Raw genomic sequence first — 21,528 nt, 5'->3', positions numbered from 1 at the left:
GAGAAAGACAAATTGCAGGATTCCACAGGGTGCAAGAGGCCATAGACCATATACACATTGGCCTGTGTATTCCCTATCACCAGACTGGTATCTTTATCAACAGACAGGGATTCCATTCCCTCAACGTACAGCTGATTTGTGACCACAGGCAGCACATCATGCAGGTCTGTTCATAGTATCCTGGTGCCAGTCTTAACTCTTTCTTTTATCCTGCATCAGTCCTCTTTGCTCCGACTAGGATGTTAAGTTATAGGCTGGTTAATGAATGATAAAGGATATTCCCTTCCAACATGAATCATGACTCCTATATGGAAGATGGACATAGCTGCAGAGCTGGCCTACAATGAGAGCTTACAATGAGAGCCATTCTGCCATAAGAAAGAGATCAAACAAACAATCAATGTGTTTCAGTAACTCTTTTGCTGCCTTGACTGTTCAATAGAGCTTTGAAGTACATAAGCTGAACACCTATCCAGATTTGTGGCAGCATCGGAGGAGAAGAAAAGAGTTGACGTTTCGAGTCCTCATGACCCTTCGACAGAACTTGAGTTCGAGTCCAAGAAAGAGTTGAAATATAAGCTGGTTTAAGGTGTGTGTGTATGTGTGTGTGTGGGGGTGGGAGGGGGGCGGAGTTGGAGGGAGAGAGAGAGAGGAGAGAAGTGGAGGGGGTTGGTGTGGTTGTAGGGACAAACAAACAGTGATAGAAGCAGATCATCAAAAGATGTCACAAACAACAGATAAAAAAAAACACATAGGTGTTAAAGTTGGTGATATTATCTAAACAAATGTGCTAATTAAGAATAGATGGTAGGGCACTCAAGGTATAGCTCTAGTGGGGGGTGGGGAGAGCATAAAAGATTTAAAAATATTTACAAGTAATGGAAATAGGTGGGAAAAGAAAAATCTATATAATTTATTGGAAAAAAACAAAAGGAAGGGGGAAACAGAAAGGGGGTGGGGATGGAGGAGGGAGCTCAAGACCTAAAGTTGTTGAATTCAATATTCAGTCCGGAAGGCTGTAAAGTGCCTAGTCGGAAGATGAGATGTTGTTCCTCCAGTTTGCGTTGGGCTTCACTGGAACAATACAGCAAGCCAAGGACACACATGTGGGCAAGAGAGCAGGGTGGAGTGTTAAAATGGCAAGCGACAGGGAGGTTTGGGTCATTCTTGGGGACAGACCACAGGTGTTCTGCAAAGCGGTCGCCCAGTTTACATTTGGTCTCTCCAATGTAGAGGAGACCACATTGGGAGCAACGAATGCAGTAGACTAAGTTGGGGGAAATGCAAGTGAAATGCTGCTTCACTTGAAAGGAGTGTTTGGGCCCTTGGACAGTGAGGAGAGAGGAAGTGAAGGGGCAGATGTTGCATCTTTTGCGTGGGCATGGGGTGGTGCCATAGGAGGGGTTTGAGGAGTAGGGGGTGATGGAGGAGTGGACCAGGGTGTCCCGGAGGGAGCGATCCCTACGGAATGCTGATAGGGGGGGGTGAAGGGAAGATGTGTTTGGTGGTGGCATCATGCTGGAGTTGGCGGAAATGGCGGAGGATGATCCTTTGAATGCGGAGGCTGGTGGGGTGATAAGTGAGGACAAGGGGGACCCTATCATGTTTCTGGGAGGGAGGAGAAGGCGTGAGGGCGGATGAGCGGGAGATGGGCCGGACACGGTTGAGGGCCCTGTCAACGACCGTGGGTGGAAAACCTCGGTTAAGGAAGAAGGAGGACATGTCAGAGGAACTGTTTTTGAAGGTAGTATCATCGGAACAGATGTGACGGAGGCGAAGGAACTGAGAGAATGGGATGGAGTGCTTACAGGAAGCGGGGTGTGAGGAGCTGTAGTCGAGGTAGCTGTGGGAATCGGTGGGTTTGTAATGGATATTGGTGGACAATCTATCACCAGAGATTGAGACAGAGAGGTCAAGGAAGGGAAGGGAAGTGTCAGAGATGGACCACGTGAAAATGATGGAGGGGTGGAGATTGGAAGCAAAATTAATAAATTTTTCCAAGTCCCGACAAGAGCATGAAGCAGCACCGAAGTAATCATCGATGTACCGGAGAAAGAGTTGTGGAAGGGGGCCGGAGTAGGACTGGAACAAGGAATGTTCCACATACCCCATAAAGAGACAGGCATAGCTGGGGCCCATGCGGGTACCCATAGCCACACCTTTTATTTGGAGGAAGTGAGAGGAGTTGAAGGAGAAATTGTTCGGGCCCAAACACTCCTTTCAAGTGAAGCAGCATTTCACTTGCATTTCCCCCAACTTAGTCTACTACATTCGTTGCTCCCAATGTGGTCTCCTCTACATTGGAGAGACCGAATGTAAACTGGGCGACCGCTTTGCAGAACCACTGCGGTCTGTCCGCAAGAATGACCCAAACCTCCCTGTCGCTTGCCATTTTAACTCTCCACCCTGCTCTCTTGCCCACATGTGTGTCCTTGGCTTGCTGCATTGTTCCAGTGAAGCCCAACGCAAACTGAAAGAACAACACCTCATCTTCTGACTAGGCACTTTACAGCCTTCCGGACTGAATATTGAATTCAACAACTTTAGGTCTTGAGCTCCCTCCTCCATCCCCACCCTCTTTCTGTTTCCCCCTTCCTTTTGTTTTTTTCCAATAAATTATATAGATTTTTCTTTTCTCACCTATTTCCATTATTTTTAAATATTTTTAATTCTTTTATGCTCTCCCTACCCCCAATAGAGCTATACCTTGGGTGCCCTACCATCCATTCTTAATTAGCACATTTGTTTAGATAATATCACCAACTTTAACACCTATGTGTTCTTTTGTTCTGTTGTTTGTGACATCTTTTGATGATCTGTTTCTATCACTGTTTGTTTGTCCCTACAACCACACCAAACCTCTCCACTTCTCTCTCTCTCTCTACCACCACCCCCCCCCCCCCCCCCCCCCCCCACCCCCCGCCCACACACCTTAAACCAGCTTATATTTCAACTCTTTCTTGGACTCGAACTCAAGTTCTGTCAAAGGGTCATGAGGACTCGAAACGTCAACTGTTTTCTTCTCCACCGATGCTGCCAGACCTGCTGAGTTTTTCCAGGTAATTCTGTGTTTGTTTTGGATTTCCAGCATCCGCAGTTTTTTTGTTTTTATCCAGATTTGTGGTTATCTGCTGCATGCTGTGTAGACTTCCATCATGCAAGAGCAGCACTTCTCATCATTTGGGCACAAGAAGTGTAGCAGAAGCAGGAGGAACAAGGGAACGAAGGGGAGGAAGAGGAGCATGAAGAGATGGAGATGAGGCATTAACCACCAGTGCCTCTAGATGACAGAGTTCTCACAAAGCAACTCATTGAAGGCTGCTTCACCTGAAGAAAAAAGGAAATAAGGAAGTCAAAGAGAGGGCATAAAAAAAGATTAGCAAGTAAAGTTAGAGATAATCCAAAGATGTTTTTCCAATGCTAAAAGGTTAGTTAAGGAAAAAGTGGGACCTATCAGAGATGAAGATGGAAACTTGTGCGTAGATGCATAGGCTGTGGGAAGGGTTTTGAATGAATATTTTTGTGGGAGGGGGTTGAAGTGTAGGGGGTGATGGAGGAGTGGACCGGAGTGTCCCGGAGGGAACAACCAAACTCATCTTCCCTTCACACCCCCGGTGGCATTCTGCAGGGATCCTTCCCTCCGGGACACCCTGGTCCAATCCTCCATCACCCCCTACACCTCAACCCCCTCCCACGGCACCTTCCCATGCAAGCGCAGAAGGTGCAACACCTGCCCCTTTACTTCCCCCCTCCTCACCGTTCAAGGGCCTAAACACTCTTTTCAAGTGAAGCAGCATTTCACTTGCACTTCCCTCAATTTATTCTACTGCATTCGCTGCTCCCAATACAGTTCCCTCTACATTGGAGAGACTGGATGACCACTTTGTGGAACACCTTTGGTCTGTCCGCAAGCATGACCCACACCTCCCTGTCGCTTGCCATTTCAACACACCACCCTGCTCTCGTGCCCACATGTCCGTCCTTGGCCTGCTGCAATGTTCCATTGAAGCTCAATGCAAACTGGAGGAACAGCACCTCATCTTCCGACTAGGCACTTTACAGCCTTCCGAATATTGAGTTCAACAACTTTAGATCATGAACTCTCTCCTCTAACCCCACCCCCTTTCCGATCCCTCTTTTCCAATAATTTATATATATTTTTCTTTTCCCACCTATTTCCATTATTTTTAAATGTATTTCCATCCATTGTTTTATCTCTACCTTTTAGCCTATTTCAATTCCTTCCCCCCACCCCACCCCCACTAGGGCTATCTGTACCTTGCTCATCCTGCTTTCTACCCTTAATGTCATCATTAGCACATTTCTCAGCTAATATCACCACCGTCAACACCTCTTTGTCCTTTTATCTTTAACATCTTTTGGCAATCTCCAGCTATCACTGGCTCTCTATCCAGCTCCATTTGTCCCACACCCTCTTAAACCAGTTTATATTTCACCTCTTTTCTATTTTTCCTTAGTTCTGATGAAGGGTCATTTGGACTCGAAACGTTAACTGTATTCCTCTCCGCAGATGCTGTCAGACTTGCTGAGTTTTTCAGGTATTTTTGTTTTTGACATAGATTCAAGATAAGTGGCAGAAGGTGTAGGGGGGACATGAGGAAGAATGTTTTTACGCAGAAGGTAGTGCGTGTCTGGAATTCGCTGCCCAAGTTGGTGGTAGAGGCAGAAACTTTAAACTCTTTTAAAAAGTACCTGGATCTGCACCTAAAGTGCTGTAAGCTGCAGGACTATAAACCGGGTGCAGGAAGGTGGGATTAGAAAGGGCACCTGGGTGTCCTCGGGCTGGCATGGACAAGATGGGCCAAATGGCCTCCTTCTGTGCTGTAAGTTTTCTACGGTTCTATGGTTCTAAGCACCCCTTCAATCTCCAGTACATCAACACTCTCACAATCCTTATTACACTATCCTTACTATCATTGATCATTTGCCACAGATTTATTTCACTACAAACATAAACACCAACAAATACTGTTGGTGTATTGGAGGTGGAAGGGGTGCTTCAGTTGAAGCAGCTTTCAATGAGTTGCTTTGTGAGAGCTCTGTCATCTAGAGGCACTGGTGGTTAATGCCTCATCTCCATCTCTTCATGCTCCTCTGCCTCCCCTTCGTACCCTTGGCGCTCCTGCTTCTGCTACACTCCTTGTGCCCAAATGATGAGAAGTACTGCTCTTGCGTGATGGAAATCTACACAGCATGCAGCAGATAACCACAAATCTGGATAGGTTTATAAGGGAAAAAGATGGTACAGAATGAAGAACCGTTGCAGGTCCTCTCCTCCAGAACTGTCAATTGCTGTAGTAGCTTCTCATTGCTTGTTGAAGCCAAATGTATTTTGAGAAGTTTTTCTTTCATTCTGCAACCACTGTGCACTTCCCCTTTAAGTGGTGCTGACAGACTTTAAGTAGCGTCAGAAATCTAGGCCTCAAATAGACATGCAGCCAAAAGCAAGATTAGCATTTGCTGCATGCCTCAGTAATGATGATAAACAGACAGCCTAACTAGTATGTGCTGCTGTAATAATACCAAAAGGCATTTACCCTTTTTTAAGCACAATGAAATTTGCAAGCCTATGAGCAGAATCATCCCAGATTTGCGCTGAGCAGTAGCAGGCAGGACAAAGGATGTTTTATCTGCTGACCACAATGACAGGTTTTCGTGCCTTATTGTCCCAATCCCACCTCATAAGTCATGCGTTCCCGAGAAACATGTTGTTGCTGGTGCGTGGCCTCAAAATCGCTCTCCACTCTGTCACATCACTGCTTCCTCACACTGGACCTCACATTTAAAGTGCAGCCTCGCATACACCTCTCAATGTTTCTAGCCCAGGACTGCTGCAGAGATGGCCCCAAAATGCAAGAAGACTGCAGCCTCCTGACTCAGTAACGCATCCCTGGAATGCCTTTTGGATGCTGTGGAGGCCTGCCATGATGTCCTCCCACCCTGCTCTGGGCAAAGACCAGCAAGCAAGGTCACCAATCCAACATTGGAGGCAGAGGCAGCAGTGGTCAGCACCAATGCCCTGCAAAAGGGGACAGCCACCAGTGCAGAAGGAGTATGAATGGCCTCAGCCGTTCTGCCAGAGTAACTCACTCTTTTTATCATTCTCAACTCACACACTTACAAACCCATCGCACATCCACAGGGATCTCACACCTCATGGGACAACACCACTAACTCTCTCACACACCCTCACATCTCCATCAGGCTCATATCCTCTGGATATGTCCTCATCCCGTCCATGGTTCCGCTCACCACACAAACATTCCACGCAGTGCCATGTGTGCTGCCCACACTCTCTCCATCTGCTTTCATGCAGGAGAAGCTGGCTCACAGCAGGAGGGAGAGGTTCCAGACCAGGGGTGGAATGGCCCACATTAGACCCCTCACTCACTATGAGGAGTGTGTCATCACACTGACTGATGAGGACATTGGCCATGCCTGTGGCACCGGCGAAGTCGGTGGTGAACACCCATGTGAAGATCCAGCACCACATCATCCCTCTCTCAACGCAACTGTGAAAGCCCTCTCTCCTGCTTTGACTCTGCCATGCACTAATTATCTCTACTTTGGTTCACAGGGAACTCTGCCAAGTGACCGTTACCCGCAGCCAGCCAGTCCCTCATCTCCATCCAGATCCACACCTCCAGCCAAGAAAGCACCTCCTCCATTGAAGAGCTGGAAATAAGTAGCATGGAAAACCCATCACAGTGCTTACCCACACCCTCCACCAGCTCAGAGGCACATACCTCGGCGGGACCTAGAAATAGAGCAGGCTCAGGTTCACAATCTGGTGGTCACTGCATGGACAGACGCCTGCAGCAGGAGAAGGCAGGTTCAGCCGAGCTCCCTGGCTCTCCTCAGAGGACTGCTGGGGAAGAGGCATCTGTGAGGTCGAGTCAGATGACGAACCTCTGAAGTTGGCCTCCAAATCATTGTGGAGAGTCAGCAGAAAGCAGGAGAACATCAAGCAAAGCTGTTGGAAGCCCTCAAAAGAGTGGCAGGTGAGCCGGAGGTGTGCGTCCATCTGCTTTCTGATGAAGCAGTGCCCATATGTCTCCATGGGGAGGATGGCAGAGACCATGGAGACTTCATTCTAGCAGAATGCAGAGATTCGCTCAAACCTGCACTCTATCGCGGTAGCCATGGGTGAGTTCCTGCAGTGGCAACATGAGGTGGAAATGGGGCACCTCAATGTCCCTCCAGGTGCTCCTTCCCCTCAAGGAGTCAAGCTGGGGCCCTCAGGCACCTGAAGGAAGGAGGAGTGGCAGTTGGACACCTCTGGGTCATCCACTCAGGAATCTCAGTGGCTGTCCACTCCCTCTGAGTTGCCTTTGCCCGTGACCCCCTCAACATTATTCTCTGTCACCATAGGAAGCAGCTAACACACAGGAGGACAACCAAATCAAGCCAGGGTCTCCAAAGCCTAAGCTCTCCAGAGGATTTATGCCAAAATCATCAAAGGCAAGAGGGTCACCCATTGCTCAGGTTGACTCCACCCCTGCTGCTGATGTCAGGGCAGCACCTCGAAGAAGTAGTAGTCTAGAAAAGTTAATTTCTGATCACAAGTCGTTGCACAAGTGAACACATTTTGTTACTTTATAATCTGAAAATATATATACTTTCACTGAATAACGTGTAGTGTCTTTCAGCTTCATTTACAGGCTTCGCAAGACCTCCTCCTGCATTTCCCCCCTTCCTTCACCCCCCCCCCCCCCCCCCCCCGCCCCCCACCCCCCCGTCATGCAGCTAGACCATGAGTGATTCTGGAGGGAGAAGTGTGTGTGTGGCAGGGCTTTTTCGAGCCTCGTGCAAGCACTCTCCCACACCTCCATCACACTCATCTCAATGTTCTGGGGTTCTCTTTCAGTTTGTCTAGTTGCTGTACCTTCTGCTCCTCTGGTGTCCGTGATGTGGCCCTGATGGTTAGTCCCAACTTTTGCATAGTCACACTTGTCAACATATGTTCTGCACTGGCATATTTTCCCGCTGATGTGGTTAGTTAATCTGATGTGGGGGGATGATTCTGGTGAGCAGGGCTTGTAATTATATGCAGATGTATTAAAACAAAGCTCCTGACACCCGGCGATGGGAACAGTGGCCTACCATTGACAGACAGAGCAGACAACTGCAACCTGGTTTCACGATGGCGTGAATCCGATTTTTGGCCTTTCTGTCATATTGTCCATTCACGCCTGCCATGATGCCCAATGCCAACGGGCATGGAAAATTCCACCCAATGTCATTACATTGTTAAAAAATTTAGATGATTTAGTCAATGTAATACTGTGTTTATGGGGATCTTGTCTTACAGTGGGTAGCGTCTCTAATTCTGGGCTAGAAGCTCCGGGCCTGAGTCCCACTCTAGGATTTGATGGCCATGGAAGGTGTATTCATAACAGGGCTTGTATATACTTCCTGTATGCCTAATGGCAAGTAGTAAGAGTGAGGGAGTTTCCTAGTCAGCCAAACTGCAGAAGGCAATGGTAAACCACTGCAGTACTATGCCAAGCATAAACATAGAGTAATCCAATGGAAGTCCATGGTCACTAATGGTCTCTTAGGACATGGTACCTGGAGGAGCTTTATCCACTTTAAAAAAAAAATTAACCTGGCTCTCTTTATTTTCTTTCTCTTGTTATGTTTCTTTAAATGTTCTCTCTTTTCATGTTAAACTATTGAACTGTCATTTCTACTCACCAGATTACTTGAATGATTAACCCTTCGGATTTGAATGACCTTTGCATCTTTCCTAATACAAATTTGTTATTGCTTAGCATCTATAAATGTGTCATTTTATACAGTTTTTAATACACAGTGCATGCTATTGGACATACAGCAAGGTTATTGGAACATGTCAAATTTCCAGCCTGTATAACGTGTGAATGATGAAAACGCCAGTGGGTTATACCATGTGTTAAATATTTATGGTGTGTAAAGATGCATTATTGATACATTTATACCATGAAGATAATGGAAAATGTAAGAAAAAAATACTGTATTTTATGAAACAAAATATATAACGTGCAGCCATCCCTTATTTTCCATTGTGTGCAAGTAAGGATATAGAAAATCGGAAGACTACTGATTGCCTTAAAAAAAATAGGAGCCCTAAGGCCATTACAGTGTTAGAGATTGCTTCAATAAGTCCAATATGAAATTCATCCTAAATATAGGAGAAAAGTATCAACTCTCACCTTCATGGTTGCACATAGGTTTACAATCCAAAAGACCAATCCCAAGTTTGCCTCATACACTATGAGTAGGTCACCACAATTCACCACAAGATTAACACATTATCAAATCACGGCTCATGGTCGATGGGTTGAGAAGTGCCCTGAATATACAATGTAAACCCAATAAGGTTAAATAACCACTGCAATTTTAAATGATGAAGAGCTTTTTTTCCCAAACTTTTTCAGCAATACCACTACTTTTGTACTACTTCCTAAGGATTGATAATGCACAAAGGAACACTTTATTGAGAAACCTATGCAAAGGGACAAGACCTACAGTGCAAGGGATCACTGTGAGTTGTGAAGACTAGAAGATCAGGTAAATTAAAAAGTGGCAAAGAGATAAATCACCATTCCAGAGACATGGGCTGGGATTATACCGGGCTCCAGATGGTGGACTAGGGCTCGGAGCCGGGTGGACGGAGGGGTGGAGAAGGGACAGTAAAATAAGTTCTCATGGAGTTGAGGGTAATATATTGGCATGGATGGAAGATTGGTAAATGGACAGGAAGCTGAAAGTAGAGACAAACAGGACATTTTCAAGTTGGAAGTGGAGTGCCTCAAGGAAAGGAAGATTTGTTTGGTGGTGGCATCATGCTGGAGTTGACGGAAATGGCGGAGGATGATCCTTTGAATGCGGAGGCTGGTGGGGTGATAAGTGAGGACAAGGGGGACCCTATCATGTTTTTGGGAGGGAGGAGAAGGCGTGAGGGAGGATGCACGGGAGATGGGCCGGACACGGTTGAGGGCCCTGTCAATTAACGTGGGTGGAAAACCTCGGTTAAGGAAAAAGGAGGACATGTCAGAGGAACTGTTTTTGAAGGTAGCATCATCATCACACATCTTCCCTTCACCCCCCCTCCCCCCACCCCGGCAGCATTCCGTAGGGATCATTCCCTCTGTGACACCCTGGTCCACTCCTCCATCACCCCCTACTCCTCAACCCCCTCCTACAGCACCTCCCCATGTGAACGCAGAATATGCAACACCTGCCCCTTCACTTCCTCTCTCCTCACCGTCCAAGGGCCCAAACACTCCCTTCAAGTGAAGCAGCATTTCACTTGCACTTCCCTCTACTGCATTCATTGCTCCTAATGCGGTTTCTTCTACATTGGAGAGACCAAACGCAGACTGGGTGACTGCTTTGCATAACACCTTCGGTCTGTCTGCAAGCATTACCCAGACCTCCCTGTCGCTTGCCATTTTAACACTCGGCCCTGTTCTCTTGCCCACATGTCTGTCCTTTGCTTGCTGCATTGTTCCAGTGAAGAGCAACGCAAACTGGAGGAACAGCAGCTCATCTTCCAACTAGGCACTTTACAGCCTTCCGGAGTGAATATTGAGTTCAACAATTTTAGTTCTTGAGCTCTCTCCTCCATCCCCACCCCCTTTTTGTTTCTTCCCCCTCCTTTTTGTTTTTTCCAATAATTTATATAGACTTTTCTTTTCCCACCAATTTCCATTACTTTTAAAGGTATTACACCCATCGTTTATTTCACCCCACCCCCACTAGAGCTACCTTTCTTGTCCTGCTTTCCACTCTTAATTAGCACATTCTTTTAGATAATGTTACCACTTTCAACACCTCTTTGTTCTTTTGTCTGTGTCATCTTTTGATTATCTGCTCCTATCACTGCTTGCTTGTCCCAACAACCACACCCCCCTTCCTCCCCCCCCTTAAACCAGCTTATATTTCACCCCTTTCCTATTTCTACTTAGTTCTGTTGAAGGGTCATGAGGACTTGAAATGTCAAATTTGTTCTTCTCCGCCGATGCTGCCAGACCTGCTGAGTTTTTCCAGGTATTTCTGTTCTTGTTTTGGATTTCCAGCATCTGCAGTTTTTTGTTTTCATTTTATTTAGCCTGTCAATGGCCTTAATTGGCCATTGACAGGTCAGCGGGCGGACAGCTGATTTCACTGTCTGCCCAGCTTCCTAAAAATTTAAAGGGACCGGGATGACGTCGGGGGTTCCTCCGACCTCAGCCCCCATCATTTTCCCCTCGGCGAGCGGGCCCCGCCCCCAAATCGCTGAGGGGAAAACCCTGGCCATTAGTAAGAGCTCACAAGGTGGCATTTGGGATATAATGTCAGGAAGTTTGAGATTATTCATTTTGGTGGTAAGAATAGAAAAGCAGAATACTTTTTAAAAGGCAGGAAACTTTTAAATATTGATGTTTAGACAAACGTCGGTGTACTCATACATGGAACACAGATAGCTAGCAAAGGCACAGCAAGCAATTAGTAAGGCAACAGGCATGTTTGCATTTAATGTAAAAGGCCTGGAGAACAAGAACAGGAAAGTTTTACTGCAGTTGTACAGGGCTTTGGTGAAGGTAGACTTGGAGTACTGTGCACAGTTTTGGTCTCCATATCTAAGGAAAGATATACTTATCTTAGAGGCAGCACAACAAATATTCACTAGATTAATTCTTAGAATGATCGGGTTGATTTATGATGGGAGGCTGAGTAAATTGGCCTATAATTTCGGCAGTATGTAAGAATGAGAGATGGTCCCACTGGAACATACGAGATTCTGAAGGGTTTGACATGATAGACACTGAGGGCTAAATTTTCGCCAAGGAGATGGGAAATGGGCTTGTTTCCAGGGCAGAAACCCGCTTCCAGTTGGGTTGGGGGTTTGTGGGGTTGGGGTGATGATGGTGGTGGTGGCAAAGGAAACTGATTAAAGTTAAAGTTTTCTAGTGTATAAGCCCTTAATTGACAAGGAAATGGGTTTCCTGTCCATTTAAGACTGGTGGGCAGTTTCTTGAAGCTAGAGGGCCAATCAGAGGCTTTCCAGCTGCAAAGAGACACTCAGCTGCAGCAGAAGGTAAGTAACTGAAAGGATGCCTCAGCAAGAAGGTGCCCTCTCACTCGTTTGTAAAAAAAAACTAAAAGCAGCCAGACCACAACTGTAGGGGAGGGGAAGCCCCGCAATAGAGTTGTCTATGACTGAACCATGACAAAGGCAGTCAGGAAAGGCCTGTATGTTTTCCAGGAGAGCTAGCATCTTAGCCTGTCACTGGGAGAGCTAACATCTTAGCCTACCTCCAGGTAGTTGAACAGCTGCCCAACAGCAACCCCACCGCCACCAACCCCACAACCCCCCAATCCCATGATGGGCAGCCTTCCCAATTCCCGAGCTCATCTCGAAAATGTCCACTGCAGGGAAGGATGTCCTGCATCTGACACGTTGCTGACACAAGTATTTTTGGCGTCCCCTGCCTCAGTCCTGCCCTTGGAGACACTGAAATTCAACACTGAGAGTTTGTTTTCTTGAGCTGGGGTATCGAGAACGTGGTAGTAACGTCTCAGGATAAGGGATCAGTCATTTCAAACTGAGATGGGGAGAAGTTTCTTCATTCAGAGGGTTGTTAATCTTCGCTATTCTGTCCCTGAAGTGTTGTGGATGCTCCATTGTTGAGTATATTCAAGGCTGGGAGAGACAGACTTGGATATCTCAGGGAATTAAGGAATGTAGGAAACAGATGGGAAAATAGAGAGGCGGCAGATCGGTCATTGAACTGAATAGCAGAGCAGGATTGAGGAGCCGTGTGGTCTACACAGTTCCCATTTCTTGTGTTCTTATGTTCTTAAGTCAACCTGATTGATAGACTTGGGTCCAGGTAGTGAGACTTGCAGTAGCTAGTGGGATTGTGAAGGGAGAAAAGTTTGTTTCCGAGAGCTCTCTAATCCCAATCCCTGGGTGCTGATCTGGTCTTGAGGAGGGTATCTTAACTCTGACCTTTGTGGCGTTTATCGATCAGGAGCTGGGAGATAAGGAGGTTGTGGAATCGGGGGAGTAGCTGTGGGGTGGCCTGATGGCGAGAGTAAAGGAGACAGATAGTTTGGTGGGCCTGGAACTCCTTCTGGTCTGCACTTAACCTTTTCCCCAAAGCTATCTTAGCCTCCTCTGAGTTAATGGATCACCCGAGGTCTGGGGATCTTGACTGACCAGTGTTAAGCTCATAAGACAGCTTCAATATGAGGCTTTGAACCTCATTATAATATTTAAATGGCCAACTCACTTCTTGAGGGTAATTTGGCTGCCTGACGCATGTCACCTCCATTAACTCTGGATATGTGCAGATTGGAAGCAGATTGGTCAGTTTGAAATTTTAAAAATGTTTACATTTCTCCCTATCCTATTCTGTCTGTTTTTGGGATTAAAATTATGCTCCTTTTGATCAGACATATTCTGGAATAGGTTTTGTTAATGTAATTATTGAAAAACCCAGTAAGCATGTGGGCATCCTTGTCTAATCTTCCTTCTGGTGGTTATGGATCGAGAAAGATTATCTACTTGACTCTTGAAATGGAATTTTACACTGGAGGCAATGTTTCCAGTGTAAAAGTCGTGGGGGAGGGGGGTGGTGGGTGCATGAGCCCGCCCCAGTTGTTCGGCTTGTCCTGAAGCCATTTAATGGCTGTTGGGTTGTTTACTGGTTGGGGGCGAGTCTTCCTCCCCCAGTGGGGAGGAGATCCCACCTCAGAGAGCTGCTGGCCAATCAAATGGCTGGAAGCACTCTGGTCCCAGCAGCCCCAACAGGAGAGATGGCTACTGCAGAAAGTGTATTGAGTCCTCAATGGTGTTCGTCAATGGAGAGGATCTGAATGTAAGTGGGAGCGTATCGCCAGGCCCAACCAGCAAGGGTGTTGGAGGGGTGGGATGGACAGGGCAATGAGGAGGGGAAACACGGGTGTCGGAAGACCTGGGGTGGGGATCTCCAGTAGGCACAGGATGAAGCAGTTCCCACCCTCTTGACCTGATGCCAGCCTGAGCAGCGAAAGTTGCCGTGCTGCATACTTGGCACCGGCTTCCTCCCGCTGAGGATAAGATCCCAGTAGTGGCAGGAGGAGGCCTGAAAGAAGTTGAGATTCCCAATTCCTCACCCGCCACAGTTAAAATTGCAGCAGGGAAGGGGAAGTAGATTGGCGTCAAGAATGACACTCAATTTTATGACCCTCCCTCACTTGCCAATCCAACCCTGGAAGCCTGTAAAATCCTGGCCTAGGAATAGTCGAGCCAAAATAACATGATGATCTGTTCGTGGTACTCCAGTTAGTGAATCAAGCCATTGATGAATGGTAAATTGTCAGCTGATGAGAAGTTATAATGGGCATTGTTAAATAACAACATTAGATTTTGAAGGCTGCCAATTGCTGTGGTTGGGTGAGTCCATATTTTGGCACTGTATGGCAGTGTTGGTAGTACAGCACCATAAAAGGTTTAAGCTTTGTTTTTCACAGGTATATTCTCCTCTACCACATGTGCTTATCACAGTGGCATTGATAAAATAACTAGAGACAAGAAGAACCATATGGAGAGAGAGCAAGCTTGGACTTAGATAAGAGGAAAAGATCACCAACCAAATGACAAACTTTTTAAAGGAAGTCCCTTCTTAACACCGAGCTAAGGTGTCAGCTTGCCTTAGTCGGTTGCATTTGACTCTCTGTCAGAAGGTTGTGGATTTAAGCTCAGTTTAGTAGTTCAGAATTTAATTTAGGCTGATACATATATGCAGCACTGAGGGAGTGCTGTGTTGCGACAGGTGCCATTCTTTGAATGAGAATTAAACCTCTAGCCTTTTCTGCCTGTTCTGGATCAGGTGCCTATTAAAAATCCCATTGCACTACTTTAAGAACAAGGTTTTCTCGGTGTTTCAGCATCATTTCTCTCTCATTCGATAATACTAGAAACAGATTAGTTGGTCATTTGACTTATTATTACTTATTGGATTTTGCTATGTGAAAGATGGTTGTCCACACAACAACAGTCACGGCATGCTTTGTACAAATGTCTGAGAGATGATGTAGGTTGTTATTTAAATGTAATTGTTTATTTGCTTTGCTTTCTCTCAACTTTCTTCCATGCATCACAATTTCATTACAGTTTTAAAACAAGAAAGATTAACTTAAGAAGTTACTACCAAAACAGATGCACATTTTTCCATTTGTAATCATAAAAAGTGCTGTATTCAATACATTTCCCAGCGGAAATTTTGTTTCTATTGTTATTATGCTGTAGATATGCAGAAGATATTTACGAATCATTTCATTTCTAGTCCAAACTTACTGAAGCACTTTCCCAAATTATCATTTACCACCTATGGATCTCATAATAGTGCTATATACAGACTTGTTGAAAATCAGGACTCCTGCTAAGAAAAGAAATGAACTGGGCTCGGTCTGGACAGGGAAATTACAATTACCATGTCAAAGTTCCAATAAAGAATACAATGGCTAGATTTTCATTTCAAAAGCCTCCCATTTGCAGCAGTTAGTGTTGAAAATGGGTGTTGTGAATTACTGCCTCAATCTTGCTTCAAAAATTATCCTGAAATTCTCATTTCTAAATATTTACCCTCTGGAAAACTTGCAGCCTGGAGCCCTCACAACCACATGTAAATTAGATAAAAACAAAAAAACTGCGGATGCTGGAAATCCAAAACAAAAACAGAATTACCTGGAAAAACTCAGCAGGTCTGGCAGCATCGGCGGAGAAGAAAAGAGTTGACGTTTCGAGTCCTCATGACCCTTCGACAGAACTTGAGTTCGAGTCCAGGAAAGAGCTGAAATATAAGCTGGTTTAAGGTGTGTGTGTGGGGGGCGGAGAGATAGAGAGACAGAGAGGTGGAGGGGTTTGGTGTGGTTGTAGGGACAAACAAGCAGTGATAGAAGCAGATCATCAAAAGATGTCAACGACAATAGTACAATAGAACACATAGGTGTTAAAGTTAAAGTTGGTGATATTATCTAAACGAATGTGCTAATTAAGAATGGATGGTAGGGCACTCAAGGTATAGCTCTAGTGGGTTTTTTTTTTAATAATGGAAATAGGTGGGAAAAGGAAAATCTTTATAATTTATTGGAAAAAAAAAGGGGGAAACAGAAAGGGGGTGGGGATGGGGGAGGGAGCTCACGACCTAAAGTTGTTGAATTCAATATTCAGTCCGGAAGGCTGTAAAGTCCCTAGTCGGAAGATGAGGTGTTGTTCCTCCAGTTTGCGTTGGGCTTCACTGGAACAATGCAGCAAGCCAAGGACAGACATGTGGGCAAGAGAGCACGGTGGAGTGTTAAAATGGCAAGCGACAGGGAGGTTTGGGTCATTCTTGCGGACAGACCGCAGGTGTTCTGCAAAGCGGTCGCCCAGCTTACGTTTGGTCTCTCCAATGTAGAGGAGACCACATTGGGAGCAACGAATGCAGTAGACTAAGTTGGGGGAAATGCAAGTGAAATGCTGCTTCACTTGAAAGGAGTGTTTGGGTCCTTGGACGGTGAGGAGAGAGGAAGTGAAGGGGCAGGTGTTGCATCTTTTGCGTGGGCATGGGGTTGTGCCATAGGAGGGGGTTGAGGAGTAGGGGGTGATGGAGGAGTGGACCAGGGTGTCCCGGAGGGAGCGATCCCTACGGAATGCCGATAAGGGGGGTGAAGGGAAGATGTGTTTGGTGGTGGCATCATGCTGGAGTTGGCGGAAATGGCGGAGGATGATCCTTTGAATGCGGAGGCTGGTGGGGTGATAAGTGAGGACAAGGGGGATTCTATCATGTTTCTGGGAGGGAGGAGAAGGAGTGAGGGCGGATGCGCGGGAGATGGGCCGGACACGGTTGAGGGCCCTGTCAACGACCGTGGGTGGAAAACCTCGGTTAAGGAAGAAGGAGGACATGTCAGAGGAACTGTTTTTGAATGTAGCATCATCGGAACAGATGCGACGGAGGCGAAGGAACTGAGAGAATGGGATGGAGTCCTTACAGGAAGTGGGGTGTGAGGAGCTGTAGTCGAGATAGCTGTGGGAGTCGGTGGGTTTGTAATGGATATTGGTGGACAGTCTATCACCAGAGATTGAGACAGAGAGGTCAAGGAAGGGAAGGGAAGTGTCAGAGATGGACCACGTGAAAATGATGGAGGGGTGGAGATTGGAAGCAAAATTAATAAATTTTTCCAAGTCCTGACGAGAGCATGAAGCGGCACCGAAATAATCATCGATGTACCGGAGAAAGAGTTGTGGAAGGGGGCCGGAGTAGGACTGCAACAAGGAATGTTCCACATACCCAATAAAGAGACAGGCATAGCTGGGGCCCATGCGGGTACCCATAGCCACACCTTTTATTTGGAGGAAGTGAGAGGAGTTGAAGGAGAAATTGTTCAGCGTGAGAACAAGTTCAGCCAGACGGAGGAGAGTAGTGGTGGATGGGGATTGTTCGGGCCTCTGTTCGAGGAAGAAGCTAAGGGCCCTCAGACCATCCTGGTGGGGGATGGAGGTGTAGAGGGATTGGACGTCCATGGTGAAGAGGAAGCGGTAGGGGCCAGGGAACTGGAAATTGTTGATGTGACGTAAGGTGTCAGAGGAATCACGGATGTAGGTGGGAAGGGACTGGACAAGGGGAGAGAGAAGGGAGTCAAGATAACGAGAAATGAGTTCTGTGGGGCAGGAGCAAGCTGAGACGATCGGTCTACCGGGGCAGTTCTGTTTGTGGATTTTGGGTAGGAGATAGAAGCGGGCCGTCCGAGGTTGGGCGACTATCAGGTTGGAAGCTGTGGGAGGGAGATCCCCAGAGGAGATGAGGTCAGTGACAGTCCTGGAAACAGTGGCTTGATGTTCAGTGGTGGGGTCATGGTCCAGGGAGAGGTAGGAGGAAGTGTCTGCGAGTTGACGCTCAGCCTCCGCGAGGTAGAGGTCAGTGCGCCAGACAACAACAGCACCACCCTTGTCAGCGGGTTTGATGACAATGTCAGGGTTGGACCTGAGAGAATGGAGTGCAGTAAGTTCAGAGAGAGACAGGTTAGAATGGGTGAGAGGAGCAGAGAAATTGAGACGACTAATGTCGCGCCGACAGTTCTCAATGAAAAGATCGAGAGAAGGTAAGAATCCAGAGGGAGGGGTCCAGGTGGAGGGAGAATACTGGAGATGGGTAAAAGGATCCGTTGAACTGGGAGAGGACTCCTGCCCAAAGAAGTGAGCCCGGAGACGAAGACGGCGGAAGAAGAGTTCAGTATCATGCCGAGCCCAAAATTCATTGAGGTGAGGGCGTAAGGGTATGAAACTAAGTCCTTTGCTGAGCACTGAACGTTCAGCATCGGAGAGGGGAAGATCGGGGGTATAGTGAATACACGGCTGGGATTGGGACTGGAAGAAAGGGTGGGGACGGAGGGACAGGCAGGGGTGGAGGGTCCTAGATGGGTGTTGGTGTCGATGAGTTGTTGTAGCTTGCGTTCCTTAGCACTTGAGTGAAAGAGAAAAAGTTTCTTGTTGAGGCGTCGGATGAGCCGAAGGATAAAATGAAACTGGGGGCACGCGCAGCTTTGAAAAAGGGTACGGCGGTGCTGCTGGAGGGAGAGGTCGAGTGTGTTCATATGGCGGCGCATGGCACTGAGAGTGGATTTCAGAATGTGACGGGAACAGCAGTCCGAGAAACGTTTTATGTCCCAGAGATACCTGTAATCCTGGGTGGGTTCGAAACATGAAGGGTGGAATTTCAGTTGAAATCCACGTGGGGTAAGTCGGAGACGGAGACAGTCACTGAGAAAGGAGATATGGCTGTGAAAGCGGGTTTTAGTAAACACCTTGTCAAACACTAGGAGAGAAATGGAAAGCAATGAAGGTGAACAAGGCAACAGAGAGATCCGGAAATCTTGTCGCAGAGAGGAACAGAACTTCTTCAAGGAGGTAGGCATTTCTTGAAGAGCAGTGGCAGTCAATTAAACACAGATAAAAACAAAAAAACTGCGGATGCTGGAAATCCAAAACAAAAACAGAATTACCTGGAAAAACTCAGCAGGTCTGGCAGCATCGGCGGAGAAGAAAAGAGTTGACGTTTCGAGTCCTCATGACCCTTCGACAGAACTTGAGTTCGAGTCCAGGAAAGAGCTGAAATATAAGCTGGTTGAAGGTGCATTTACCTAATCTAATGCTAAGCTTGAGGAAGCAGGCACTAAAAATTTTAGGGACTTCTTCATTTCTCCACTTACTTCCTTTCTGTCGGAATCAATAAGTAGATAATTAAAATCTTGCAGACCAATACACCTATTATATCTGCTCAGCTGTCTAACTTGACTGCAGATTTCCTGTACCATTTTCTTCCCACCATTATAATACACAATTAGCAAGGAAACAAGCCCTTTAATTCTTTGAACTTTCCTTTCCTCATTTTTTTCAACACGTAGGAATATTAAGTTTTCCTATTAGGAAATCCATTTCTTGAGTCTAAAAACATAACATTCTCCATGACTCACTTTGTGCAGGAGACATCTTTTGAAAAGCTCCAAACAGAAAGTTTAACGTCCAAATAAATTTCCACAAAATTTTAGATGTCACAACAAAAGATATCGTAATCAGGGGGGATTCAGTTGTGCTGCTCATACCAACACTTATATAGTGGCAGTTTTCTCAGAGGTCGAGTCTCTGGTAATAATTGGGGGCGGGGAGGTGCATGTGGGTCACTTATCTAGGCTCCACCCACTCACCCTAATTGCACCTCCCCGCCCCCAATTATTACCAGAGACTCGACCTCTGAGAAAACTGCCACTATATAAGTGTTGGTATGAGCAGCACAACTGAATCCCCCCTGATTACGATATCTTTTGTTGTGACATCTAAAATTTTGTGGAAATTTATTTGGACGTTAAACTTTCTGTTTGGAGCTTTTCAAAAGATGTCTCCTGCACAAAGTGAGTCATGGAGAAAGTTATGTTTTTAGACTCAAGAAATGGATTTCCTAATAGGAAAACTTAATATTCCTACGTGTTGAAAAAAATGAGGAAAGGAAAGTTCAAAGAATTAAAGGGCTTGTTTCCTTGCTAATTGTGTATTATAATGGTGGGAAGAAAATGGTACAGGAAATCTGCAGTCAAGTTAGACAGCTGAGCAGATATAATAGGTGTATTGGTCTGCAAGATTTTAATTATCTACTTATTGATTCCGACAGAAAGGAAGTAAGTGGAGAAATGAAGAAGTCCCTAAAATTTTTAGTGCCTGCTTCCTCAAGCTTAGCATTAGATTAGGTAAATGAGCTATATGGTACAATATGCTCAGGTTTAAGATCAAACAAGAAAGGAAAAATGTCAGATGAAAAATCTCAGGATTGGATTAGGACAGATTTTAGAAAGATGATGCGTTTGCCAACTGACATAGAATGAAAGGAGAACTTAGCACACATGCTTGTAGAGCAACTATGGATTTTTATTTTTAAAAAAGGGATTCCAAAGGTACAAGATCTGATGATGTTGTTTGTAATGATGCTGTGACTGATAAATTGCTTCGTGAGGGGTTGTGAGGTATGATACAACACACTGACCCTTTGTATAACCTACTGCATGATTGGTTGTTAAGCAAAGATCAAGTACTCTTGCTTAAAATTATTTTTTCTAGACATAATTCACACTCATTGCCTAAAAGTAAACTTGGAGCACTGTACAAGTTTTGTTCTAATATGATTCTAGAGCACTGCCCCTGCTGACTTTGACATGCACCTTCGGAGAGCAGACAGAACTGCAGGAAAGGCAAACCTGAGAAAATAGTCTAGACATTCAGGTGTGCCTAGTTTTGGATGCATTATACCAGCACAGGGTTAACAGCCCGCACTCAAGTGGGGAGGTCTGAGGTGCCCTTGATTTGGACCTCATCATAATGTAGACGTCACCAGGAGCCCACACAGGTTCATGCTCCAAATTCCAGATTGAATGAGTGATTGGGTTGGATCCTGGGGATTTTAGGAGGAACGGTTGGAGTCCATGAACAGGGGTTCATCATAGGGTTGCGTAAGATGATCACAGACCTCAGGATTACTGTTGGAGGGTCAGGAGTGTTGTCAGGGATTGGGTCAGAAGGTTGCAGACCATTGGAGTACTGCTGGGTGGTCGGGAGAGTTGGATGGAGAACGAGGGGCTTGATGCTGGAGGTGCCTGCAGGGCTGTTAGAGGTCAGGGGGATGGTAGGTACCTGGAGGTCAGAGTCAGGAGAGGGGGAGAAAATCTCGGGGCTGTGCACTTCAATGATTATGATAAATAATTACCTTATTCTATTTATGTGGTGCTTAGCAATGGATTTCTGCAGGTAATCTGCACTGGCATCGGCTGACTCAGGCCAAGACAAAGTGGCAGCAGGCATTAGGCTCCTTATTTGTATATGCAAATGAACTAATACCTACTTCAGATATGGGAAGATGCTGCTGCTTGCTTGCCCTTTAACAAAGTGGCATTGTATGGAAATAGTGGCATAACTGCGCTGGCTCACTGAACAGCAGTTTGGCTGCCAAATGGCACTCATAGCATCCA

This window comes from Carcharodon carcharias, chromosome 18, assembly GCF_017639515.1.
Source record: "Carcharodon carcharias isolate sCarCar2 chromosome 18, sCarCar2.pri, whole genome shotgun sequence".
In the NCBI taxonomy this organism is placed as follows: domain Eukaryota; kingdom Metazoa; phylum Chordata; class Chondrichthyes; order Lamniformes; family Lamnidae; genus Carcharodon; species Carcharodon carcharias.
This window is presented reverse-complemented; position numbering follows the sequence as displayed.